General features: G+C 50.2%; 1 long non-coding RNA gene across 1 annotated transcript in view; it reads left to right on the forward strand.

The window, feature by feature from the left end:
* The first annotated feature begins 597 nt into the window (after positions 1 to 597).
* Positions 598 to 25,526, forward strand: part of LOC144729610 (uncharacterized) — a 41,784-nt gene continuing 16,855 nt past the window's right edge. Inside the window, exon 1 of the long non-coding RNA XR_013587735.1 lies at positions 598 to 2,563. This is a non-coding gene — a long non-coding RNA (uncharacterized LOC144729610). The remainder of the gene's footprint in view (positions 2,564 to 25,526) is intronic.

The raw sequence follows: 25,526 nt of genomic DNA on the forward strand, positions 1-25,526 counted from the left end.
GCCTACCCTCTTCAGTCGTCCGTGCGGATCGCACAACGGCGGCGTGCCATTTCAGAGGGTCAGGCCCTCGAAGGCTGCGACGAAAGTCATCCGGTGGGAGGGAGCGGAGGGAGAGTTCAAGTTCATTTATTAGGTATAGCCCTGTGAGCCATTCGGCTCTTGAATCGGGTGCAACCGCAACAAACAAAAAACAAAAACATGAACAAGAAAACATCTTAAAGTGAATACGTGACTGAGTGCAAACAGAAAATCCAAGAAAAGACAGCAAAATATTGCAGAGAGAGGGAGGGGAGGTGAATCCCAGAGTTGGGAGGACACGGCACATCGATTTGGGTGGCGGGGTGCAGCGGAGCAAGGATGCTCGCTTGACGCAAGTTGGTCGCCAGACAGGTGTCGTGACTGACCCAGAGACACTAAGAGTCGGAGGCACTCTGTTTATTAGCAGCCATAACAGTTCAGACTTAGTAACTACAGCTCCCAGTCAGGACAGCTGGAAGACTGCCTGACTGACGACGCCGAGATGGTGAAGACGAAGACTCCAGCAACACAACGTGGATCCCTCCTCCAAACGACAGCCCCGAGCTCCTGCTCGGGGGGGGGGGGGCCCTTTTATGCTCCTAGCGTGGCCCCGCCCCCGCCCCGCCCTGGCCACGCCCCCTTTCTAGAACCTACCAGCGGGTTCCCGGGCTTCCGTCACGTGCCCCTGCTGCCACCTTTCCGCTACATCCCTCCCTCTGGCCTATCACGTGAGCACTGCGTAGTGGCAGGTCGACGGTGGTTGTCGTATGAAGAGACTGGCCTCTGCTATGGACATGTGGAATTTCCAGCACTGACCTGTCAAAGGGGATGAGCACATCCCCTTTGATACGTGACGCCCAGCGGTGTGTTTATTTAAATAAACTTGAAGTTTTTAAATGTGGATTATAAAAACTAAACCAAAACAATATTTTTATAATTGCCAAGTAAGGGGCCGTCCATAAATGACGTCACGCGATTTTGGACGATTTTTGACCCCCCCCCCATCGTCACACGGCGTCACAAAAAGTCTGACCCCCCATCAAATATGACGTCACAAAGCTCTGCCCCCTCCCCAAAAATAAAACATGCTTCAAATCGCTTTAAACTATTGTCATTGTAGTGCGTATTTAATGTGGCGCTGCACTCTGATGTTGTAGGATAAAAAAATTATTAAAAAGTATTTCATTAAGTAGAACGTGTTTATATTTATTTAAAGTTGCACATGTTGATGTGACGTCACATTTCTCAAACCCCCCCCTCTCTCGTCACACATCGTCACAAATGTCTAAACCCCCCCCCCAGGTGCGTGACGTCATTTATAGACGGCCCCTAAGGCCCACTGCGCTATAGAGCTCTTTTTTAGAAGCGACCTGACCATCGCAAATGATAACTCGACGAAGTGGCTCATCATTGTGTGGAAATTTAAAGCAATAGCCAAATACTCTCTAAATGCGTGACGACGTTGATTCTAAATGTGGAGTGGAAACCCGGAGGACCCGGAGAAAAATCCACGCGACCACGGGGAGAGAGAGAGAGACGCAAACTCCAAATATACAGCAGCAGGTGTTTAGAGTCGGGATCTAACCCACGACCCCTCTGTATACCAGGCGAGGTAGTTAACATCTCCTAGCCACTGTGATGATGAGAGAGAGAGACACACAAACTCCAAATATACAGCAGCAGGCGTCTGGGTGGGGATCTAACCCACGAGCCCCTGTATACCAGGCGAGGTAGTTTACATCTAGCCACCGCGGCGCATATATAAAATGCAACTGTGCGCAGTCATTCCCAATAAACAAAAAAACCTCGAACACATTAGCCAATAACAGTCGCCTTAAAAGAAAAAAAAAGATATGCGGTTATAGGCGACGTTTCAGTCAATGGCCCTTTTTCGCAGCACACTGAGAAGGACCGTTGCCAAAATCTTCACCAATAATATTTGTTTCATTTTAAGGTCACCGTGCTCTTGAAGAGCGTGTTGGGGACGTTATTTCTATAAATTGTGCTTTTTTCATCACTGACCCCGACGCAGCTGCAGAAGCGGCATCACCAAACATTGTGTAATTCCCAATAGATCAATTAAAAAAGCATTGAGGCAATTAAAAAAAGAGACACGCGAGAGTTTGACAGTCCTACAGCTCAATAGACGCAGGCACACGCGCGCGCACACAATGGGAGTTCTATCAGACTTGATTAGTGTGACGTGCCTAAATAAATACATCTGGAATAGTTTGTTTGATTACGGCCACGCGGCTCGGCGCTGCTTTTGTCACCAACCCGGTATAAAACGGGACTGGCTTGTGAGCGAGTCATTGCTTCCTGTGCATGTTGGGCTTGGAGCGTTCTCTTGTAGTGATGTTGCTACCTCTCCCCACCACCACCTGTGTTCAGTCACGTAAATAAACATCGACCCACAACCACCACCACCCCTCGTTGTCTCTCTCTCGTGGCGAATAAATTGACGGGAAGATGGAGCAAGTCGTGCCGCCAACCCTGCTCTGTGCAAGTCGCTGCCGATGCTGTTGGCGCGTTCATGACAAGCGCGGTGAGCCCGGGATGAGCCGCGAGTTTGTTTCCTTTCATTGCGGGTTGCATGATCAGGAGGCGAGTGTGGAGCGTGGCTCTTGAAGCCGTTTTGTTTGTTTTGAAATCACTGCAGCAGTTGTTCGTCGGGTAAATGTTGAGCGACAGTGCCCTGGTCTCGATTTAAAGCTTTCGTGACTGCAGGGATTCATCTTGTTGGTTCTTTCGGTAAAGTCACGTAGAAGGGAAATAATAAAATAATAAAAAGAAAATACAATTCTCACGACGTTTCGGCCACAACGCAAGCAGCCGTCCTCAGGTGAAGAACAGGTCTGTCGGAAAGACAGCGTCTGAATGAACACCACCAAGCTTGGCAGCGTATATTTAAGCTGGGTTAACCCTACCTCCTCCCTTTGTTGCTGCTAATCCTACATAATGCACGGCACCCATTGACTCGCTTCCCAGGTGTATCAATAACGTTCTGCGATTTGATCGCGAAACGCAACACACCTCACCGGGTTGAGAAGATGCACATCCACCGTTCGCTTTCGAATACACGTACAGAGAAGGTTGCCAGAGTGCGTGTCGCAGTTTATGTTTACTGCAACTTGCAACGCCTCGCCCATCACAAACCTCTAAAGCTAACAACCCCAGATCACTGATCAGATCCCGTCACTTGTCTTGGGAAGCCTCACTCGTTCTCGGTATTCTATATCGCATTTACATAGCGCCCTTTTGCAGGGCGCTTTAAGATGAAATCCGACCGCGTTCGGCGAGGAAGGCGATTGAATGGGTGGAGGGACGGGCACTGGGAATGGAGCTGATACTCGTAGTTTTTTCGGTAAAGTCACGTAGGTAAAAAATGAAATAAAAATTAATGAAAAAAATATTTTGAATTTTATAAATTTTAATTTAATTTTTTCGGTAAAGTCACGTAGGTAAAAAATGAAATAAAAATGTATAAAAAAAAATATTGTATTAAAAAATGAAATTAAAATTAATAAAAATATATATTTTTTATTAATTTTAATTTCATTTTTTACCTACGTGACTTTACCGAAAAAACTAAGAGTATGAATCCTTGCAGTCACGAAAGCTTCAAATCTAGAATGGAGCCGATGTTGTAGGGGTAGCTAAGGCAGAATGATGTGGAACGTGATGGCGAGCGAGGGTGTCTGATGGGCGCAGCGTGGATGAGAGGCGATGGGGTATGGGTGGACACGCGTGAAGTTGTACATGGACATTTATGAGGTTCCTAAATCTTGACTTGCAGCTTGCGTGGCTGCAGGAATTCATATTCTGTGGGTCTTTCGGTAAAGTCACGTAGATGGGTTCAAAGAAAATAACAAAAAAACTACGACGTTTCCATCGCAACACAAGCTGTCGTCACCATGACGACCGCTTGTGTTGCGACGCGACCATTGCATTTATTGTATTTATTTATTTACTTGACGGAATGCTGGCTCTTGATCTGGTGTGACTTGTCTGCATCATCAGCACGGTTTGACCTCCTAAACCAATGCCACTGGTTGAACTTGGCTTTCCGGTGCATTGATGGCCAAATGTGGAAATTCATAAGACGGCACACCGATAAGACGATCACTCAACTGGAGTGGAGCGGTGGCGCAGTGATTAGTGCACTGCGCAACTAATTAACACGACTATCTTAACTTCAGTGGCTCGTGATACTTGAATCGGGACGTGGCCGGCATCCCTGTACCGACACGCGCACGGACCAGTGTGGTGAAGTATGGTGAATCAACCCCTGGAGAGGCGTTGGACACGGGAAGGGATTTAAGGGCTGGTCACGAATTGCTTTCAATGCAGCGACGAGATGTTAACTACCTCGCCTGGTGTACTGGAGGTCGTGGGTTCGATCTCGACCCTGACGACGCCTGCTGCTGTATATTTGGAGTTTGCGTGTCTCTCTCTCTCTCTCCCCGTGGTCGCGTGGATTTTTCTTCGGGACCCCTCCGGTTTTCCCCTCCACATTTAGAATCAACATCACGCGTTTCGAGTATTTGGCTGCTATAGATTTCTGCATGATAAGCCAAGTCGTTGAAGCTATCATTTGTGGCCAGGTCGCTTCTGAAAAGAAAGCTATACAGCTATCGTGCGGAAATCTATAGCAGCCAAATACTTACCTGGTAAAAAATAGTTCATAGTGTAGTTTATAGTTTTTATAGATTCCCACGCTCGCAATCCACTCGTTTAAATTTACTGTCCACGTCATGGGTCCACGTTGACCTTGCAGCCACGAGTCAAGGTCAAAGTGATTTCCTGCTCAAAAGAGCACATCATTTCTCTTTTACAGCCGTGTAGAGCCGGTAGTGGCAATTGCACATTGCCATGGCGGAGTCAAGTCGATCCACGGCACAACCGCTGTTGATTCCCACCCACAAAACGATACTTATTTTATAAACTCGAGGGACGATGTGATGGATGCGTTAAATCGACATCCACGATTTGAATTCGCGACTTTCCGATTGCGTGCGCCTCACTCTTACCGATTGAGCGACCTTGCCACGAGAGGCCGCTTACATTAATTCACCGCAACAGAGGAGGGGGGAGGGGGAGGGTGGTAAAATATTCCTGAATCGAATCGAGAGGTTGAGCGGGTGGAATTGTGACCGACCTCAGTGGTGAACGAGCAGCAGATGGCGCTGCTGCATCGCCCAATTGGCCGCGTGTCACGTCCCGCGCCCCCGTTCCATTCATTCACACGGTCATACCAAAGACAAAGGTTCCTCCACGCCCCCCTCCCCGTGTAGCCTTGCACAGACTGTTGGGGCAAGTGCTGTTAGTAGGACCTATGAAGGCCGGCAGGGCGCACGCGAGGTGACGGGAGGCGGCTGCCAGGCAGAGGAGGAGAGGAAGATCTGGAGACTGGATTTTAAACAGGAGCAGGGGGTGTAGGCGGTAGGGAATGTCTGGGGTGGGGTGGGGCAGAGAGTTCCGCTTGACATTGACCAGGTCGATTCGCTTAATCTTCTTGGTTCTTTCGGTAAAGTCACGTAGAAGGGAAGTAATAAAATAATAAAAATAAAACATAATAAAATAATTCTCACGACGTTTCGGCCACAACGCAAGCAGCCGTCCTCAGGTGGAGAACTTGACGGACCTGTTCTCCACCTGAGGACGGCTGCTTGCGTTGTGGCCGAAACGTCGTGAGAATTATTTTATTATGTTTTGTTTTTTATTATTTTATTTTATTATGTTTTATTTTTATTATTTTATTCCTTCCCTTCTACGTGACTTTACCGAAAGAACCAAGAAGATGAATCCCTGCAGTCACGAAAGCTTTAAATCGAAATCGATTCGCTTCGTCAAACTTTCTCGCGCGACGCCGCGCTACGATTGGCCGTGAAACGTTTGGAACCGGGCACGCCGTTTTTATTTCATTTGCGCTCTTTAGTTTTGATAATTGTTTTTTTACCCTTTTATCTGGCAACAAAACGGACAACTTTTTTTTACAAGGAGTCATACTTGCATAGACCACAATACCTGCAGTCGTAACGCAAACAAAAACACAACTCTGATAATGTATGCACTGTCCTTGAAGTTGGTTGGTCCACACCCGAGACAGCTTTCCTTAGAGCCTAGTCTCACATGGTGTTGGACCAGATGACGCCAAAAGGCGTTTGCGTTACGACTGCAGATATTGTGGTTTATGACTCCTTGTAAAAAAGGTGTCCGTTTTGTTGCCAGATAAAAGGGTAAACAACCAAATATCATATTTTTCTACTGGCAAATGAGGTTCCAATGGTGTAAACTCTTTATTTTTTTTTGACCGCAGGTGCGCGCGAATCGTGACGAATGAGGTCGGTTACCCCCCCCCCTGCCATACGCATGGCAGAGACGGGTCACGGTTAATTTGTAGTTCCTTAAAAACAAAAAAAACGAAATCGCTGGCTGTGCTCTCACGGTTTTGTTACGTTCCCAAAGAAGTACGTTTAAAATATTAACCGTTTACCATTTTTAAAGGTCGATTATAACAACGGGGGGATAATGGCCCGGTGCGTACGGGCATGTGGGTCACGTGCTGTGTCGGCCATCAACATAGCTGCTTAATTATTGTTACGTGCCCGTTGTGTGAAATCGTCGTTAATACTTAATGGCGATGCAATGCGTCGATGGCTCTGATGTCGCCACGGTAACCAGTCGCATGTCTTTTTGGAGCCGCGTTCTTCAGCTGAGTGTCAGAGGGAGGGGAGATCCATATTCTTAGCTTTTTTTCGGTAAAGTCACGTAGGTAAAAAATGTAAATTAATAAACGTAAAATAAAATAAAATATTTTATTTTTATTTTACTTTTATTAATTTAAATAAAATTTTTTATTTTTATTTTACTTTTATTAATTTAAATAAAATAAACATTTTATTTTTATTTTACTTTTATTAATCTTAATTTTTTTACCTACGTGACTTTACCGAAAAAACCTAAGAATGTGAATCCTTGCAGTCACGAAAGCTTCAAATCTAGGGGAGATCCACTTTCGCCGTTAAGACATCACCAGTTTGAGGAAGGGGCCCACCGCGCATTGGAAACCCTTGGGGGTTTGACAGCAGCGACATCAGCACGACGACGATGATGATGTGGGGTGGTGTTGTCACCATTTGTGTTTTGTGTAGGGGGGGGGGGCGCACATCCGGGGCCTCACTAAAGGCCCACCAGGGGGTCGCCAGTGGTAATCGGGGCGTTGCAGTGAAGAACGCTGCTGTCCAAAGTCTTCGGATTTCGGATGAAGCCCACGATTGGAACGAGTGCGGGTCAGGACACGTCCACCGCGGGCGATGGAGCAATGCGAACGGCGCTTGTGCAGTCCCCGGGTGGATTCTTGCAGAATCAGAATCTTTGTTTAGACAGCAGCAGGAGGAGGAATCCGATGAGCTATGCAGCTCTTTATCACCGCATCGCAGGATCGGGAGAATTGGCGTTGGCTGAGGATGATGATGATGGTGATGATGACGGTGATAATGATTGGGGATTTCAAAAGCGCACAAAAATCAGAGCCAGACGAAGTCACATTTCGGATTCGGCGTGGGGAAGTTTACTCGACATTACTACGAACATCGTCGACCTGAGCTCGTTTCCGGGCCACCGTTAACATCAGTGGCGAGTGATATCTGAATCGATCTTGCCATTCCCCCCCCCGGCCACCGCCTTCACTAATCCGCAGTGACCAGTGTGGTGAAGTATGCTCCAACAACCCGACGTAGGGAGGAAAATTGACATCGGTTGTTGGGGGCGGGTCACCGAGACCCAGTCAAGAAATCTCCCCACGTGACCCACGTGAGACTTCGTGGGGACGTCAACGGCGGTTGTCCTCGGCATAAAAACGCACGCCATGGGAATGTGGAATTTCCATCCGCCGGTTCAGGTCTGCAAATGGACAGAATCGGCATCGATTATCAAATACTTGAGGAGCAAATTCGCTTTTAATTGCGAGCCCCATCGCCGGGAAACTGCAAGTTCGGTCATCAGGGTTCATTTCGTGGTCACGTGCAAGGCTCGCAGAGCCAATCGAAGGCAGTCTGTCTTGGAGTCGTGGGGTGTTTGCGGGGAACGTGGATCCCAAAGCTGTCGGCCGGTGTAGCTTCCTGAGTTTATCCTCCGCTGACGTTATTTATATTCTTATCCACGTGTCTTAGCGTCACCCCCAACGAGTCTGCGACACTTCGAGCATTTGAACAAGCGCGCCCGGAGACCGGAACACCCCCCCCACCCCCGGCTCATCTTTTCCGATACAGTTCTGCGATAACGGCAGAAAAAAAGATTGCCCAAATCGAGGGCTGTATTGCAGAAGGTGGGAATGAGCTATTTATAGAGCGAGTGGGGCCGCGTGTGACAGCAACTTATTGATGTTAAGGGGGACTGAGTCACCCTCTGAAGACCACTCAATAACCACCTCCTCCTCCTCCCCACCACTCCACTTGAAACATCATAGAGCCATGCAAGCTTGTGGGTGTCCGTGTCCATCGTACGTAGGAGTAGTCGCAGTGGTCATCGTCGAAATGTAAAGGTGCAGTCCGTGCAACTGCTTGCTTACAGCCACTGCTGGCGGAAGGGACATCTCGCTTGGTATGCAGGAGGGGGATCGTGGGTTCGATCCCGACCCCTGACACCTGCTGTGTATTTTGAGTTTGTGTCGCTCTCTCTCCCCGTGGCGACGTGTTTTTTTTTTTTTTAAATCCGGGTCCTCCGGTTTATCTCTCCACATTTAGACAACATCCACGCATTCACAGCATATTTGGCTGTTATCCATTTCCGCATGAGAAGCCACTTCGATGAGCTATCAATTGTGGCCAGGTCGCTTCTGAAAAACAACGAATAGCTCGGTGAGCTTTACCTGGAAATATGAAATAAAACCATCGATATATATATTTTTTTCTCTCACTGGGATCATCTCTCGAGAGCCCCTCGGGAGGGCACTTTTTGCTCCCCCTTTCATCGCTGGCCGGACTTCTTTGAAGAGGTGGTGGTACCCGCACGTCATCCCACGACACACAACCTGCCCATCAATCAATCATGTTGTGATCTTCTCTACTGCTCGGGGGGGGGGGGGGGGGGCAGGGGTGGGTGCGTTTAATAAATGTGTCCATTGTTTCAGCTGCCGCGCGCGGAGATCAACATTCAAGCGGTGATTTCTGGATTGCAACACCGGTGTGCTATAATAATGATCACACCACGGCAGCATCTCTAATCATTGTCGTTGTCGTCAGCATAACAATAATAAATAAATACAATAATTCACAGTCTTTTATTAATCGCCTAGTGGTCGAGCCCCCCCCCCCCCCCATGCCATGCTGATCTTGGGTGTTGTTTGACCATACTTCACCGCGCTGGTCAATTCAGTTTTCCGGTGGTGAAGGATGGGGTTGCCCCAAGATCCGGAGCTGTTCGCTTCTGTCTCGCCATCGATGTGAGCCGTGGCCCAGAATCATCGCCCAACGGCGGGGTCACCGTGGCGTTCACGGCGAGGTGCTGCACTCACGGCCGCTGCACCGCTGCACCGCTGCACCGCTGCACCGCTGCACCGCTGCACCGCTGCACCGCTGCACCGCTGCACCGCTGCACCGCTGCACCGCTGCACCGCTGCACCGCTGCACCACGCCGCACAACGCCGCACAACGCGTTTCATCCGCAACAAAAAAAAAACCAGCCCAGCCTTTAGCCCCCCCCTCCGCGTGCGTGTTAGCAGCGGGGGACCTCTCCGTTGACCTCTGCGTTGACCTCTGCGATTCGCGTCCGAGAAGCGATTTCGATCCAACGCGAGACGTCGCTTCTTGTTGACCCCGATGGCTTAGACGTGACGTGGCGTGGCCGTCGTGAGCTTTTGTCGACCTTCACACGCGGACTCAGAGCCTCGAATAATGAACGCTTAAGCACCACGAAGGTGGCACTTCAGTTTGATTGTCAGGCACCTTTCAGGGGCGCCGCGATGGCTAGGAGATGTTAACGACCTCGCCTGGTATACAGGAGGTCGTGGGTTCGACCCCGACCCTGACGCCTGCTGTATATTGGGAGTTTGCGTGTCTCTCTCATCATCACGGTGGCTAGGAAATGTTAACTACCTCGCCTGGTATACAGGAGGTCGTGGGTTCGACCCCGACCCTGACGCCTGCTGTATATTTCGAGTTTGTATGTTTCTCTCCCATCATCATCACGGTGGCTACGAGATGTTAACTACCTCGCCTGGTATACAGGAGGTCGTGAGTTCGATCCCGACTCTTTTACATTTGGATATCCCCACGCGGTGACTTAGGCCTGCCGCCGTGCGGTTTGTAGATTCGAGCCAATCGGGCGCGTTCGTTACGAACATTCCGCCCGGAAGCGGTTCCGAAACGGTTACCGGTTCAGGAACGATTACCGGGTCCACCGGTTGTCGTTTAACAACCCTGCGCGTCATGGAAGTCAATGGGCTGACTATGAACGGCTACGTCACTCTACAGTCATCGATCCGCTTTTATCTTTATGGCCACGTGCTTTCCGCGTGCGTTAAACCTTGACCGAGATCAACAACGAACTCCCGTCGGCTCCAACTGCTCCCAAACAGGGCAAAGTTCGGCCACATTTTTCCACCTCCATTCTCTCGCGCTCTCTCTCTCTCTCAAGTCCACGAGTCCCTTTTCTGAGGGCATGCTTCAGAATCTCTTGGACGGACACTGCCCCGGGTTCTGCTGATACGCGTGCAGGTGTCCCTGGCTCGATGCGGCTTCGGTTTGTGCGATTCGAGCTGTGTATGCGGTTATCCGATTTCGAGGCAAAATTCGTTATTTTATGCGGTTTGAGTTCACTTTATATGGGGCAATGTGTGTGTGTTGCGTGTGTGTACTCTGTGTGTGCTACTCGGCCAGGCAGCTGTCTTACACAGAGATACAAAGACGAAGATACACATATACACACACACACAGATATACACACACACACACACACAGATATACACACACACACACACAGATATACACACACACACAGATATACACATACACACACACACACACAGATACACAGATACACACACACAGATAAACACACACACAGATAAACACACACACAGATAAACACACACACAGATAAACACACACACAGATAAACACACACACAGATAAACACACACACAGATAAACACACACACAGATATACACACACACAGATATACACACACACTGTGCGCTACTCAGCAGGCAGCTGTCTCCTCGCGCGGTTTCGATTTTGTGCGCCCCTTTTGCCTTTGGAACGCATCTACTACTACTACATCTTCAACTACTACTACTACCACCACTACCCCTACCACTACTATTACTACCACCACTACCATAACTACTACCACTACTACGACCACCACCACTACCACCACTACTACTACTACCACTACTATCCCGACGACCACCACTACCCCTACTACCACGGCGTAAAGCGAGGCAAGCCTGTACGGTGTTTGCTTTGGGGTGTGGTGGTGACGGTGACTCAGCACTTTGTGGGCCCTCGCCGCGCCAACTCGAGCAAGGGCGGTGGCGGCCGCGGGACAGTCTTCGCCGTCTTCTTCTTATTGCCTACGGCCGATGCTGTAGAGGCAGAGCAACAACTTTACAATGCCACGTTCAAGTGGACGTGCAGCAGCGGAGGAGTGTCGGCCGCGATGATGTCTCACTCGTATTTGGGGAATCGGGGCATTGCGTCGTCGTTATACGGCGCACGCTCTGTTCTGGATGATGGCCATAGTCGCACACTGCTAGATGTTGTTTTTTACTGGTAGAACCCATTGGTTCCACCAGCCCATAGGAGATTATTGTGTCCGTCCGTCGGAGGGAGGGGCTGGGTGGGGAGGGTGGGGAGGGGCTGGGTGGGGGGTGGGAGGGGTGGGGCTGGGTGTGGAGGGGCTGGTCACCCGGTGGTGCCCTTATAAAACTCAACGTTTAACCTACTCACGCCGGCTTGTGCCCGCCCTCACAGTCGGGCATATTTGCGGAATACACCACGCCGCCGTTGACCCTGGCCATTGACCGAGCAACCCAACGTTCCTACCAGCTCCCTCCGCAGGGATGTGTTTTGTTTAAACTGGAGAGAGGCTTGCCAGTAAAACCCCCTCCAGCACTGTGGAGGCAGTAGCGAGGGTTGGTGAATCACCATCGCTCACGAACACCCCGGAACTCCCTTCCCGTAGGCGTCGAAGCCGTGCCCCGGCTCGCCAGGAGAAGGCGGTGCAGCAACCACGCGGACTCCACGTGTCCCCTACTGCGCAGGATAGCGCGTTTCGCCCTCGCACGAAGTGGTTTCACTCCTTGTGCTCCGGTTTCCTCCCACATGTAAAGCGCTCGTGAATCTCGGCCGACAGCACCTTAATATATGCAGAGGACCGCAGAGCTTGGTAACGCCGGCTCCTCGCTGTGTGGCTGCTGCTGCTGCCTTCTCGTGTCTGTGGTTCCGCCTCCTGCCGCCTCCGAATCGTCCTCTCTCTCTCTGAGAGAGTGAGACGACGCTCTGCGCGTTACAAGTTGAAATGATAGTATTGTTTTCATGTGTGCAGTGGTGATGTGTTATCAACTATTTCGCTTTTGGCTACACCGAAAATTTACAGTGTGTGTGTGCATTAAATTGACCTTCATAGGTGCTCGCTAGCAGCACTTGCCCCAACAGTTTGTCAAGGCTATGCGGGGGGGGGGATGTCTTTGTCTTTATCTTTCGTGTTAAATTCCACGAACGCTTTGCGCTACACGGCGGCTAATGCGCTGCCCGCATGCCTCGCAGCAGCCGCGAACTTCTGAAAGATCAAAACAGACGTTGGCCGACGACAAATCTGGATGCCGACCGTGAGGTGACATCTGCCTTCTTTCTTCGCGTGCGGAGGGGCAGTCCTTCGAAAAATGAAACGTAGGGTCAACTCAAAGTCAAAAGAGTGTCACTTTGAACAAGCAGACATTGGTGTAAATTCCACGTTCTTATGGCGGAGATGGTTCCATCCGATGTCGGTTACACGTGTATAGAGAGGGCATTGTATTGCCACGTGTGTATGTATCGTCACCACCGCCGTCGTGATGAGCACACGCGGAATGTAACGAGAGTCGCAGCCTCGGGTATTGCTTGATGAATTGTTACTATCTTGGGGTTGCGTGCGAAGGCGAGGACTTGGTGGAGGCCTTCATCCAGCAGCGGATTGATCATGACTGACGATGGCGATGATGAAATGCCTATTTATAACACGCAAATATAACCGGTGATCATTACCAAAAAAAACCCAGCACACTCTGCAAAAACAGTTGTCCCCTGTGAAGCTGCTATAAATACCGCTCTGGGACCAGCAGCAGCTTATTTGTTTGCGAGCTCCTATTTCTGTCCATCTGCCATCCACGTGGGAGATGGAACGTGGGGGGAGGGGGGCGGGGTACGTCGCCAAGAGGGAATCTGTGGATGGAGTGGGAGAGAGTGCTCGGTCAGCCATCGCAGCAGTTGCGTGTAAAGCTTAGCGATTGTAAGTCTAAAGAAAAACCGATGCGTGACAATACGAACGCGACGCTGTCGTTCCAAGAGACGCGGCGATGGAGTCTTGTGAAGCGAGGGCTGACCCATGGGTCGTCACCAGCAGGGCACAGGGATAGGAAGCGATATGAAGTGCGCAGGGAATCTAAAAGCTGAATCGGAGCAAAGTGACCGCGTTCCACGAGAGTTGTTAAACACTGAAGACGTTTGAATGAATGTTCATCGCTTGTTTTACATAAAAAAAAAACATTCCTGTAACATAGGTCGGCTCGGTGGAATAACTTTGGTAAACATTCGTTCTTAAAATGTACGTTGGTGAAAGTCATCACGCAGAAATCCGGGGGATCGCTGTTGCTATCGCGTGAGCGAGGATGGGATGGAGATGGGGCACGCTTACGGGCGAAGTCGGTGTGTGTGTGTGTGTTAGTGTGGGGAGCGGTAATGTAGTGGTTAGTGCGCTGCGCTATGAACCCGGCGACCCGAGTTCGATTCCTGCTCACGGTCAACACCAGTGACGTTTATCTGAACCAGTGATGGACCTCCCCTAGGTCGACTCAGCCTCAAATGAGTACACGGTGCGGTGTGTAAACATCGCCACTGGGGAGACAAAGGCGGTCGGGCGTGGTGCTGGCCACCCACCCCCTCGTGTACCGTTCCGGCCTTCATTGGTGCTCGCTAACAGCACTTGCCCCTACAGTCTGTTAAGGCTATACGGGGGATCTTTATCTTCGTGTTAGTGCAGAGTTCGCGCGGAGGCCAAAGTCTGATCGCGGAATTGGGTGACGGAAAAATGTATCGGTGGACGAAGTCTTTAATGTGTTTACTTTCGTTGAGGACGACTGGTGATTGAACGAAAATCAATGTTTGTCGAGGACTGGGGACTCCGGCTCCCCCGAAGCGTGACGGTGACGGGGAGACGAATTGACGAGCGAGTGAATCGGAATAAAATCATCTTTATTTAGACTCGAGGGATCCGATGAGCTATAAAGTATTTTTTTTTATCACACATTATCCAGTAGGGGCAGGTCCGATCATTAAAACAAACAATACAAAACACGATAGGAGTGCAAAGTGTAGGAGAGGGAAACGCTTCGATTAAAATAAATGTACAAATAAAACGAAACTATATATTTTTGTTACCTTACCAGGTAATGCCCGCTGGTTTATTAGATCATCTCACAGCGCGTCGGGAATTTGAGTTTAACAAAGTCTGTGCGGTCACCTCCACACACGGAGTCATTGCGGGTTGACGTGTTGGCACCTTGGATTTCACAACTGTCTAGTCGAGTGAAGACCCAGACCCACAGATGTCCAGTCGAGTGAAGGCCGAGACCCACAGATGTCCAGAAGACCCAGACCCACAGATGTCCAGTCGAGTGAAGACCCAGACCGAGAGGTCATTAACCAACGTTAGTCGAGACTTGAGGCACACCCCAACACGATCATCGTGGTCGTTGTGTCTACAGTACACGGGCGTCAACGATTTGCCGAGTTCACCGATTGTAAACGTTTCGCGGCGAAATGACAAACTGATCGTGTTGTGTTAACCGTGCGCTGTAGCCGCTGGCTGTGCATCAGGCCGCTGTGTAAATGTATTGTCACTTTCGGCATCATCGGCCATCTGGGCGGTCGCTCCACCTCCGCTGTTGATGGACGTACCCTTCCAGGCACATCCAGGCAAATGTCTCGACTTGAATTTATGAATCGTAATCATTGTCCCCCCCCCCCCCCCCCGAATGCCAGACTGACTTTGAATGGCCCAGGTCTTCTCTCTCGGTCTCTTTCGTAAATGAGACTAATCCACGTCTCTTGAATTCGTGTCTGGTGCGTTTGACTTTTCGCCGGAATAGAAATGGAATTGCAATGCTGAGGTGGGGGACACGGAATCGTGAAATATCAACACCGGATTAATTCTCGCTTCTACATTTTCTAAATGTTGGTGTTACGCTACAAACCCAAAGCCTCCTTTTTCCCACGGAACGGTCACCTCGATTCGGCTCGACTTTGCCACCCTAATTAAGAAAAGTAGGTGCCACTTATTGGAAAGTATGAATTATGGCCCGCGGTTTTTTTAATTGTTATTTTCTTTCTACCGTTCCCGTGAACATTCCTCGCGCGTCATCCCGCGTGGGGCTTGGGTAGCCACCGCGACTCCCTTACACACAGACAAAGATCCCCCGTATAGCCTTACCAGACTGTTGGGGCAAGTGCTGTTAGCGAGCACCTAATGAAGGCCGGAACGGCACACGAGGGGGGTGGGTGGCAAACACCATTGCCCGGCCACCTTTGTCACCCGAGTGACAATGCTTGCCCCCATTGAACAAGGTATTAATTTGAGGCTGAGTAGACCTAGTGGAGGCTCAGAACTCGGTCCAGATAATCGTGAATGGTGTTGGGTCGCCGGGTTCGCAGCGCAGCGCGCTGATCGCTGCACCACCGCTCCCTCACTCGCCTTGCACACAGCCACGTGGTCATGCGTCACTGACGGTGTGGAAATTGAGGCGTAGTACAGCACAACAATGGAATTCGCTTTTTGTTGTTTGTTTTGCAATGCCCCTCTGCTGACAACGTAGCCCGGCCACATGGTGTGCGCATATATCTTTATTGACCAAGGAAGTGCTCACCGAGTAAATCGTGGGTGTCAGGTGTTGGCTCCTGAATGATTGGTCACTTCCTTGTTTTATATTTATATCTGCGGGGGATGGGGGGGGGGCCGTGGCGCAATGGTTAGCGCACTGCGCTTACGAACCCGGCGACCCGAGATCGATTCCCGCGCTCACGACTCGTAACAGTGGCGTATATTTTTTTTACTGGTCCTGGGCCCCCCCCCCCCCTAGGTCGACTCGGCCTAAAATGACGACCTGTTGCGGTGTGTAAATATAGCTACGAGGGAGACAAAGGCGGCCGGGTGTGATACTGGCCACCTACCCCCTTCATAGGTGCTCTCTATCAGCACTTTCCCCAGCAGTCAGTTAAGGCTATATGGGGGACTTTTGTCTTTTAAGTGGTTCACAAACCGCGCTATGAAACCGCTGACCGGCTTGATTCCCACTCACGGTCAACATCAGTGGTAAATATTTGATATGATGCTGGGCCTCCTCTGGATCGCCTCGGCCTAAATGTGTGCGGAGACAAAGGTGGCCAGGCGTGGTGATGACCACATCACCCACCTCGCGCACTGTGCCAGCCGAGACATGTGCTTGCTAACAGCACTTGCCCCAAGAACGTATGTAGGCTATACAGGGAGTCTTTGGCAGTGGTTGGGGTGGTGGTGATGGTCACGGTGGTGGTGGCAGTGTGCATCCGGGTGTGGTGCTGGCCACCCACCCCCTCGTGTGCCGTTACAGCCTTCGTAGGTGCTACTCGTTAACAGCACTTGTCCCAACAGTCTGCTGAGGCTGTACGGGGGATCCTTGTCTTTGTTACATTTGGTGATCGGCATGGCACCGGCCACACCACCGCCTCGTGCCATGCAGGCCTTAATAGGTGTGTAGCTTGGGCTACACAAGGGGGGATCTTTGTGGGATAAAACCAGGGTAATTCGAGAAATCTCAAGCCCGAGCAGGGAGCACAAACAACAGCAACATTCACGATTCGTTTATTTGCTTGGCTCCACGTCATCCTGTTGATATATTTGCTGCTGATATAACGACAAAGATGATGGCAGTTTCTTTACGACCCTGTTCCCTGATCCCAGAACAAGATTCACCGTGTGCTTGAAAGTTGGCTGCCATCCCTGCGGATCGTTAAATGTTTATTAAAAGTGGCCAGCTCTGGGCGTGTTGGCGATGTGTTGTGATAATCCCCGTGTTGATGCTGTGTGCCGTGCTGCTTGGTGTGCTCCCGGGTGCACGGGCTCATTATGCAACCAGATGCAGAGGCACTGTACTGACGTGAAAATGACAGCCAAGCGAAGGTTATAACCCTCCAGTAAACATGCCGACGTTGGGGCGACGTTGACACGCGATTTGGAACCTGTGGACCAAGGTTTGCTCCCTAACGTTCCGCGTTTTGCTGGAGGGTTCGGAGTCCGGCTTGGATCACGGCACAGAGACGCTGAGACCAGTCGCGTGATTGGCGTGGGGGGCAGGCAGCAGCATGGGGGGGGGTGCCTTAGCTCCCCCGCCACCACCCTGGTGGCCAAAGCTACGAGGTGAGGGGGGGGCAGGCCCCCCTCCTTGACAACCACCGTGAGATTTGTTTTCAACAACAGTGTCCAAAAGAACAACACTACTTGCATGAAACGCTGCTTAAATGCATTTCTTTTCATGACAATGATTTCATTGACGTTCCACGTATTATTTAATTCAATTCGAGCAATAATGTAACATTGTAAAGGGGTGACTAACACGGAGCTGTGGTTGGCTGCATTTTGAGAAGACGCAGCGCCTCTGCTGCGTCAAACGTTCGATACCGTGAGCGTAATCACGGTGTGATCTATAAACTAGCCTGGGCGTGATCGTTCGAGTACAAATCAAATATTGGGGGGGGGGGGGGGTCTCCCCGCCACCGGTTGACACTCTGGGTTCCAACGTGGATTTCAGCCACAGACCGGGATTAAACTTGGCTGTCACGTGTCAATGGTCTCGCATCTCTCTCTGTTGCCGTGACGACGCCTGTGAGGTAACGCCCCACGTGAGCCCGCGCAGCCAATCGCGGCAATCCGCGGCGTGCGCACATTTTCAAATCGGGGGAATTTTAAATGAGCGCGTGCGGTGGTGCAGTGATTACCGCACTGTGAACCCCCGAGACCTGAGTTCAATTCCCGGGTCATCGCCGAACACGCGGCATAGGTTGGGAGTGATACCGGAACCGGTCCCGACCCTTCACTGACCAAGCGCGGTGAAGTATGGTGAAAAAAAACATCACCATGAGTGACGCGCAGAATGGAAGGGCCTTCATCCAGCAGTGTGCATTGACCGCGGCTGATGATGACACGGATGAACAACGTTCACCTCTCGTGAGTAAACTTGCCTCTGGCATGGGAATGTGGAGTTCGCGACGCGGGGGGGGGGGGGGTCAAGGACGCAAGCAGGAACGAGTGCGACCTGGGCACGTGACGATTTGTTGCACTCATCGATAACACTGGTCAACACGCTTTTTCTGGCATAAGGTATTGCAACGGTTTTAAGGTAATTTTGGGGTGCGGATTCCAAATCTGGCATCAGTTTTTGTCTATCACATCAGGTTTTTGAGATATCAAATATTGCATTTTCAATAAAAACTGCAGAAGAAAAATATTAAATAAATGTGGATATCTACATAAAATGATATTATAAACACACTATCCTAAAAATGCAGCACCATATTTTAACGCTAAAGCAGTCACTGACTCGCAACAACTTGCAATCATAAGTGACAGAGTTAATTTCGGGTAAAATCAATGAAAATGGGGTATGCCGATAGCATAAAAATGAGATGTGATAGAGCAAATCTGAGATCAGATTTGGAATCGGCACCCTGACATTAGCCTAAAACAGCTGCAAAAGTCCAGGCCAGAAAATAATGCTTTTTTTTGTTGTTGACCAGTGTAATCGTCGATTCCTGCTCTCGTCTGAATTGATTCTCAAAACGGACGTGCAGCGCTGCCTCGCGTGGCGGGGTCACGGAACGCGCGCACTGAACTTGCGATCCAGTGTGGCAAATTTGGTGCGCAAACAAAAGATATCATCCCCATCTCTGGTGCATCGGTCCCCTCCGTGCAGCAGCAGGGCAACAGCAGCAGCGTCAAAAATGTCGACACCACGGTTAGTCGACCGGCAAGTAGGTGTGGGTATGATCACTGTTACATTGCTTATCGCTTTATTTTGGTGATTTCGAAAAGTGTTTTGGTTTGGCTATGTTTGTTTGTAGTACGGAGTTAGCATGATGGTTTTAATCCAAGTTGTCTTGTGGTTGTTGTTGTTTGATTGGCATCCCACTGGGATTTTTGCACAGCGTTGGTGTACGGTGCTTTTTTTCTGGAAGACTTTGCAGTTTTTTCCTGGATTCTTCTGTTTGTGCATAGTCACTTTAAGATGTTTTCTTGTTCATGTTTCAATTTTTTTGTTTGTTGCGGTTGCACCCGATTCAAGAGCCGAATGGCTCACAGGGCTATACCAAATATATGAAACTAAAAACTTAACAAAACTACTCCCTCCTCCTCCTCCTGTTGTTGGGGTCTGCTCGCCTGCGTGGGCGAGTCGACGAGAATCGGTAAACCCCCGACCGCTCTCGAGGGAGTTGAGTGGAGCGCGGCTGAGACGCGAGATGGAGGTTTGAAGACTGGTTGAGAGTCAACGTGCATTTGATCCGAGAGCAAAAGTGCAACATGCAGGGTTCAGTTCGTACAGCCACCTCGATAACTCCAGGGACCAGGATGAGTTGCAGTTGCGAGAGTGATCTGGGGAGTGGGGGGTGTGGCTGCGGGGGGTCACCAAAATACCAAAAGCAAACAAAGCAGATCACAGCAGTGGAGTCAAGCAATCGGAACAATAACATTGCGAGCCGGGTCGGACTGGGAGCCAGTGGTGGGAGACGCGTATGTGTGCAACTTGAACTTCTTTCGCACCGTACGTAGCCAACGGCGCTGGGGAAGTACAACGCACTAGGCACAGAGAAAGCAGTTGTAAAGGAATGGGTTTTCAATCGATGTGATTTAAGAGTGCTGCATGCGAAGCTCCAGTGGCTTCCCAATAAAAGTACGAGACGTGGAATCGAGCGGAATAGCAGTGGGGAGTGGGACGCGTGGACTGCATGAATATACACAAAGACAAAGGTCCCCCAGGTAGCCTTAAGAGACGTGTTAGGTCCAAGGGTTGTTAGCGAGCACATGTGAAGGCCGGCACGCTACACGTGGCGGTTGGTGGCCAGCACCACGCCCCGACCGTCTTTGTCGCCCCCAAGTGGCGACGTTTTACACACCGTTACAGCTCCTCATTTTAAGGCTGAGTCGACCTAGGGGGAGAGCCAGGACCGGTTCAGATAATCGTCACTGGTGTTGGTGGCCGTGAGCGGGAATCGAACTCGCTGAGTTCGTATCGCGGTCTTGCTATATATATAAAACAAAGCTCCCCCGTAAAGCCTGTAACAGACTGTTGGGGCAAGTGCTGTTAGCGGGTGGCACCTATGAAGGCCGGGAGGGCACACGAGGGGGGGGGGGGGGTGGCCAGCACTACGCCCGACCGCCTTTGTCTCCCTAGTGGCGACGTTTACAAATCTCACCAGCTACTCCTTTTTTAGGCTGAGTCGACCTAGGGGAGCCCCAGGACCGCTACGCACACACACACAGTGATGAACAACTCGTGGGGACACTGGGAGGTGCATTGATGAAGGCCGCTCACCCTGTAGACGTTTAAAGCTCCCTTGTGTATAATGCATAAGCGTGTTAGAACACATTTCTCCGTGTGTGGTGTTTTATAAATAGCGCGCCGCGCTACAAACCCGTCGACCCACGAGTTCAATTGCCCCGCTCACGGCCGCCAACACCAGGTGACGATTATCTGAACCGGTCCTGGGCCTTCCCTCCCCTCCCCTAGGTCCACTCGGCCTCAAAATCGAGTAGCTGGTGCTGCGTGTAAAACATCGCCACCGTGGAAGACAACAAAGGCGGTCCTGTGCTGACAAACCAGTCCCAATCTCCAGCCATGACCACAGCATTCATGACGAGAGCGATATCTGAACCGTTCCTGGGCCTCCTCTAGGTTCACTCGGCCTTAAAAACAACATAAACCTCGTGCGTTCTGCGTAAACATCAGCACTGGGGGGGGGGGGGGTGGGTGAGATAAATGCGGCTGGGTGTGGTTCTGACCACATTCACCACCACCACCCCACACAACCCCTCGTGTGTCGTTGCGGCCGCATGCACGCGACACAGAAGAGGAGTACACGTGCCTTCTGACGGAAAGAAAACCTCCACAAGTGACCGTCGCTCCCGCGTGGGTGACGCAACGCCGCTCGCTGCCACCTGCATGACACAACAGACTTGGCCGGCTCCATTGCTTTTAGCGATCATCAGCGAGCCATAGCCGGTTGCACAGTTGCCAAAGTCGGTTTGTGTGCGTGTGCGAGAATGTGTGATTTATACAATGTGGGGAGTGGTGGTATTGCGGTGAGCGCGCTACACTCCGAACCCAACCGGACCCGAGTTCAATTCCCCCTCACCGGCCAACACCGGTAACGACTATACGAACCGGTCCTGGGCCTCCCCTAAGTCGACTCGGCCTCAAATGAGTACCCAATGCGATGGAGTTCAACATCGTCACTCGGTAGACAAAGGCGGCCGGGCGTGGTGGTGCTGGCCACCCATCCCTTTCGCGTGGCCGTGACGGCTTTCGGGGGGGCCCGCTGCTCGCTAACAGCACTTGCCCCAACGGTCTGTTAAGGCTACACGGGGCGCGGGGGACATTTTGTCTTTGTGATGCTACTTGTGCGTCAAGCTCGCAGCGTGACCCGCGTTCAACGCCTCGCAGCATCGCAATTGGCTTCGGTGTTGGCAACGCGCGCGTAATTATCGTGCGATGCTTCACGTAATTAAATAATTGCACCAATAATAGAACTGCGAGGCAAATTGCCCACGAACTCAATGGGCATGGAGTGGTGGCCAATTTCACTTAAAACAATTTTCCAGCGAGCTGCAGATACAAAACACGTGTGACAAATTCCACATTCTTGTGACGGGAGTCGGCCAAGGACGTGTCCTATTCACGATGCCACAGACACGGCCAATGCTGACATCACTGCAGTAAGTGGTGTGCAGCCGCACCAGTTGGTAGTAGTTTTAGCGACCTCCAGAGAGATGGTGATGATGATGATGATGATGCTGATCCAGCTGTGCTTTAGTCATCATCAGAAGGGTCTATTCATATCCTGTTGTGGGTCGACTCAGCCCATCATTACTTGGGGGGTAAATCACATGTATAACTCGATGGGGCTAGTCAACAGTGGTCGTTCCAACGCCTGTCATAGTAATGTAAAGTAAACTATTAAGATCAATGTTTTCTCTATTTTACCAGGTAAATTCCACTGAGCTAGAGAGCTCTTTTTCAAAAGCGGCCACAAATGATAGCTCAACGCAGTGGCTTATCGTGCGGAAACTTACATCAGCCAAGTCCTCGAAACGAACGATTCTAAATGCGGAGAGAAAACCCGGAGGACCTGGAGAACAACCCACGTGACCTGGAGAACAACCAACGTGATCTGGAGAACAACCCACGTGACTACGGGGAGAGAGACACGCACACCCCAAATATACAGCAGCAGGCGTCAACGTCGAGCTCGAACCCACGAGCTCCTCCGTACTAGACGAGGCAGTTAACATCTCTACTAACGTAGAGGCTACTCATTATGATTGTAAAAATAATGACGACGACGATGATGTAGGTTTGATCAACTCCAATAATTAACGTCTCACATGATGGGGGGGAGACTACAGCTCCCAGAAGAACTGTCCATACGAAGGGAAAACACTCGAAGCTCTGTACAAACGGATTTATGAATCTGTTGGCTGTACTGCCACCTCATGAGAATATGCATTTATCCTGGAGGAATCCACTAAGCTTTGAATCACTTTTTGCACACATTGTCCAGTCGGGTAGGTCAGTCAGAACGTTACAACAACAAACAATACAAAAGCACAATAGCAGTGCAAAGTATAGGAAATGTAAATAAATCACTTACAAATAAATGTACAAATAAAACTAAACTATTTTTTTTATCTTACCACGCAAAGCCCACTGAGTTATTAGGCCACCTCACAGTGCGGCGGGATTAGCGTTGAACAACGTCTGTGCGGTCGCCCCCACATGGGGTCATTATGTGCTGACGTGTGGCACCGTGGATTTCACAGCTATCCAGTCGAGTGAAGACCCAGACCTAGGGGTCATTAACCAACGTTAGTCGAGACTTGAGGCACGCCCCAACGCGATCATCGTGGTCGTTGTGTCTACAGTACACGGGCGTCAACGATTTGCCGAGTTCACCCATTGTAATTGTTTCGCGGCGAAATTCCAAATGATCGTGTTTTGTTTACCGTGAGCCTCCACACGGGGTCATTATGGGCTGACGCGTGGCACCGTGGGTGAAGGCAAATCTCCACATTGTCCATGGGCCTATTGGTTTTTCTATTGGCGTTTACCTTGCTGATCTCGTTAAGGAGCATAAACCATCACGTACACTCCGGTCATCATCGCAGCGGCCTTTGGCTGGCCATCGAACAAAGACGGGCACGCCATCGCGCGCTTCTAGATGTGCTTCAGCGGCCGTCTGGAACCCTCTTGCCGATGTTAGGAAGCCACTGGAGCTATGCACTTTTTGAAATTGAAAACGAATTTCTTTAGACCAGCGCTTTGTGTTTAGTTTGTCCTTCCTCCACGGTTGGCTACGTATGGTGCAAAAGAAGTTCAACATACATGGATACACAGGCAAACATCATCCAGCAGGAGTTATTTAAGCAGGAAAAACTCTGGACCTGGGCTAAGCTGAGCCAGATCTGTTAACCAAATACCCCATGGGTAGCCCGATGTTATCAGCCAAAGTACTGAGTCTAACGATCGATTCTTGGCCACGGCGATAACACGGGCGCAGAGTGATCTCTTAACCGGTTCTGGGCAGTGCCGTGAAGTATGGTCAAACAACCCCCATGAATGACTGTGTGGCTTCATCCAGATGTGGATAGTTCTGTAAATGATTATTATTGTTGTTGTGAGTATTGTTATTTTATATGTACAAGGATGGTAAAAAAACAAGCATTTGTTTGAGCAATTTTTTTTTTGACCAGGTCGAACCTTCTGGGTCTCATGAACAGAACTAGTCAGACTCGTTAAGCAAATGCTCCTGGGAAGCCAGATGTTTTTGGCTCAAGCACTCCATGTAAATCATGAGATCTGGTTCAAGGCAAACAAAACCAATACTGTACACGAACTCGTTATGCTTATCCGTGGACCATTATCGGTCCTCTCAAACAGAAGCAGAACTTCACATATATAAACTAAACTAAAGTATATATTTTTTTACTTGACCAGGTAAGGTCCCACTGAACTATACAGCACATTTTTTTCAGAAATAACCTGGCCACAAATTATTGCTTAACGAAGTGGGCTTATCATCACGTGGACATTTATAGCAGCCACATACTCTGAACGCGTGATGTTGATTCTAAATGTGGAGGGGAAAAACCGGGAGGACTCCAAGAAAAGTCCATGCGACCACGGAGAGCGACAGACGCAAACTCCAAATATACAGCAGCAGGCGTCAGGGTCGGGAACGAACCCACGACCTCCTGTAAACCAGGCGAGGGAGTTAACATCTTGCCACCGCAGAGGGGAGCATGACGATGATCGTGGTGAAGTATGTTCAACCAACCGACATGTCATGGGGAGGCCTTCATGCAACAGTGGATTGACAAAGGGATGTAAATAGTTTATACTATTATTTATATATATATTTATACACGATGATTGTCGACTTGTTTTGAAGGCTAGACATATTTTCTCGCGATGCGGATGATAATGATTGGCTCCCCGATGTGTTTTCGGTTCCTTCCGTGTGTTGTACTGCACGATGTCCGACGTTTCGCTCCGCGTGCTGGGAGCTCCTGCAGCTCCCAGCACTGTCTGGACCTCACTTCTTCAGCTCGAAGCCTTTGTCCCCCCCAGTGGCGATGTTTACGTACCGCACCAGATACTCATTTGAGGCCGAGTCGACCTAAGGGGAGGGCCCAAGACCTGATTCAGATGACCTTTAGTGGTGTTGGCCCGTGAGCAGGAATCGGACTGGGGCCGCCGGGTTTCATAGCGCAGCGCTAACCGCAACACTTCATCACCATCATCATGATCTACAACAACAACAGCTGCTTTTCCTATCCTCTGCAATCGTATCGTGGCGTCTTTCTATCATTTTTCGTCGCAACATTCTGACCCCGTGCCCCTCTACTGGGGAAGAGCTTCATAGCTCATCGGATTCCTCCTCCAGCAGTCGTAAATAAACAAGTGCCCGTGTGACGTCACCCGCCACGGTGACGTCACACG

Source organism: Lampetra planeri, chromosome 33 (genome assembly GCF_965212315.1).
Source record: "Lampetra planeri chromosome 33, kcLamPlan1.2.h2, whole genome shotgun sequence".
NCBI classification, from domain to species: Eukaryota; Metazoa; Chordata; class Hyperoartia; order Petromyzontiformes; family Petromyzontidae; genus Lampetra; species Lampetra planeri.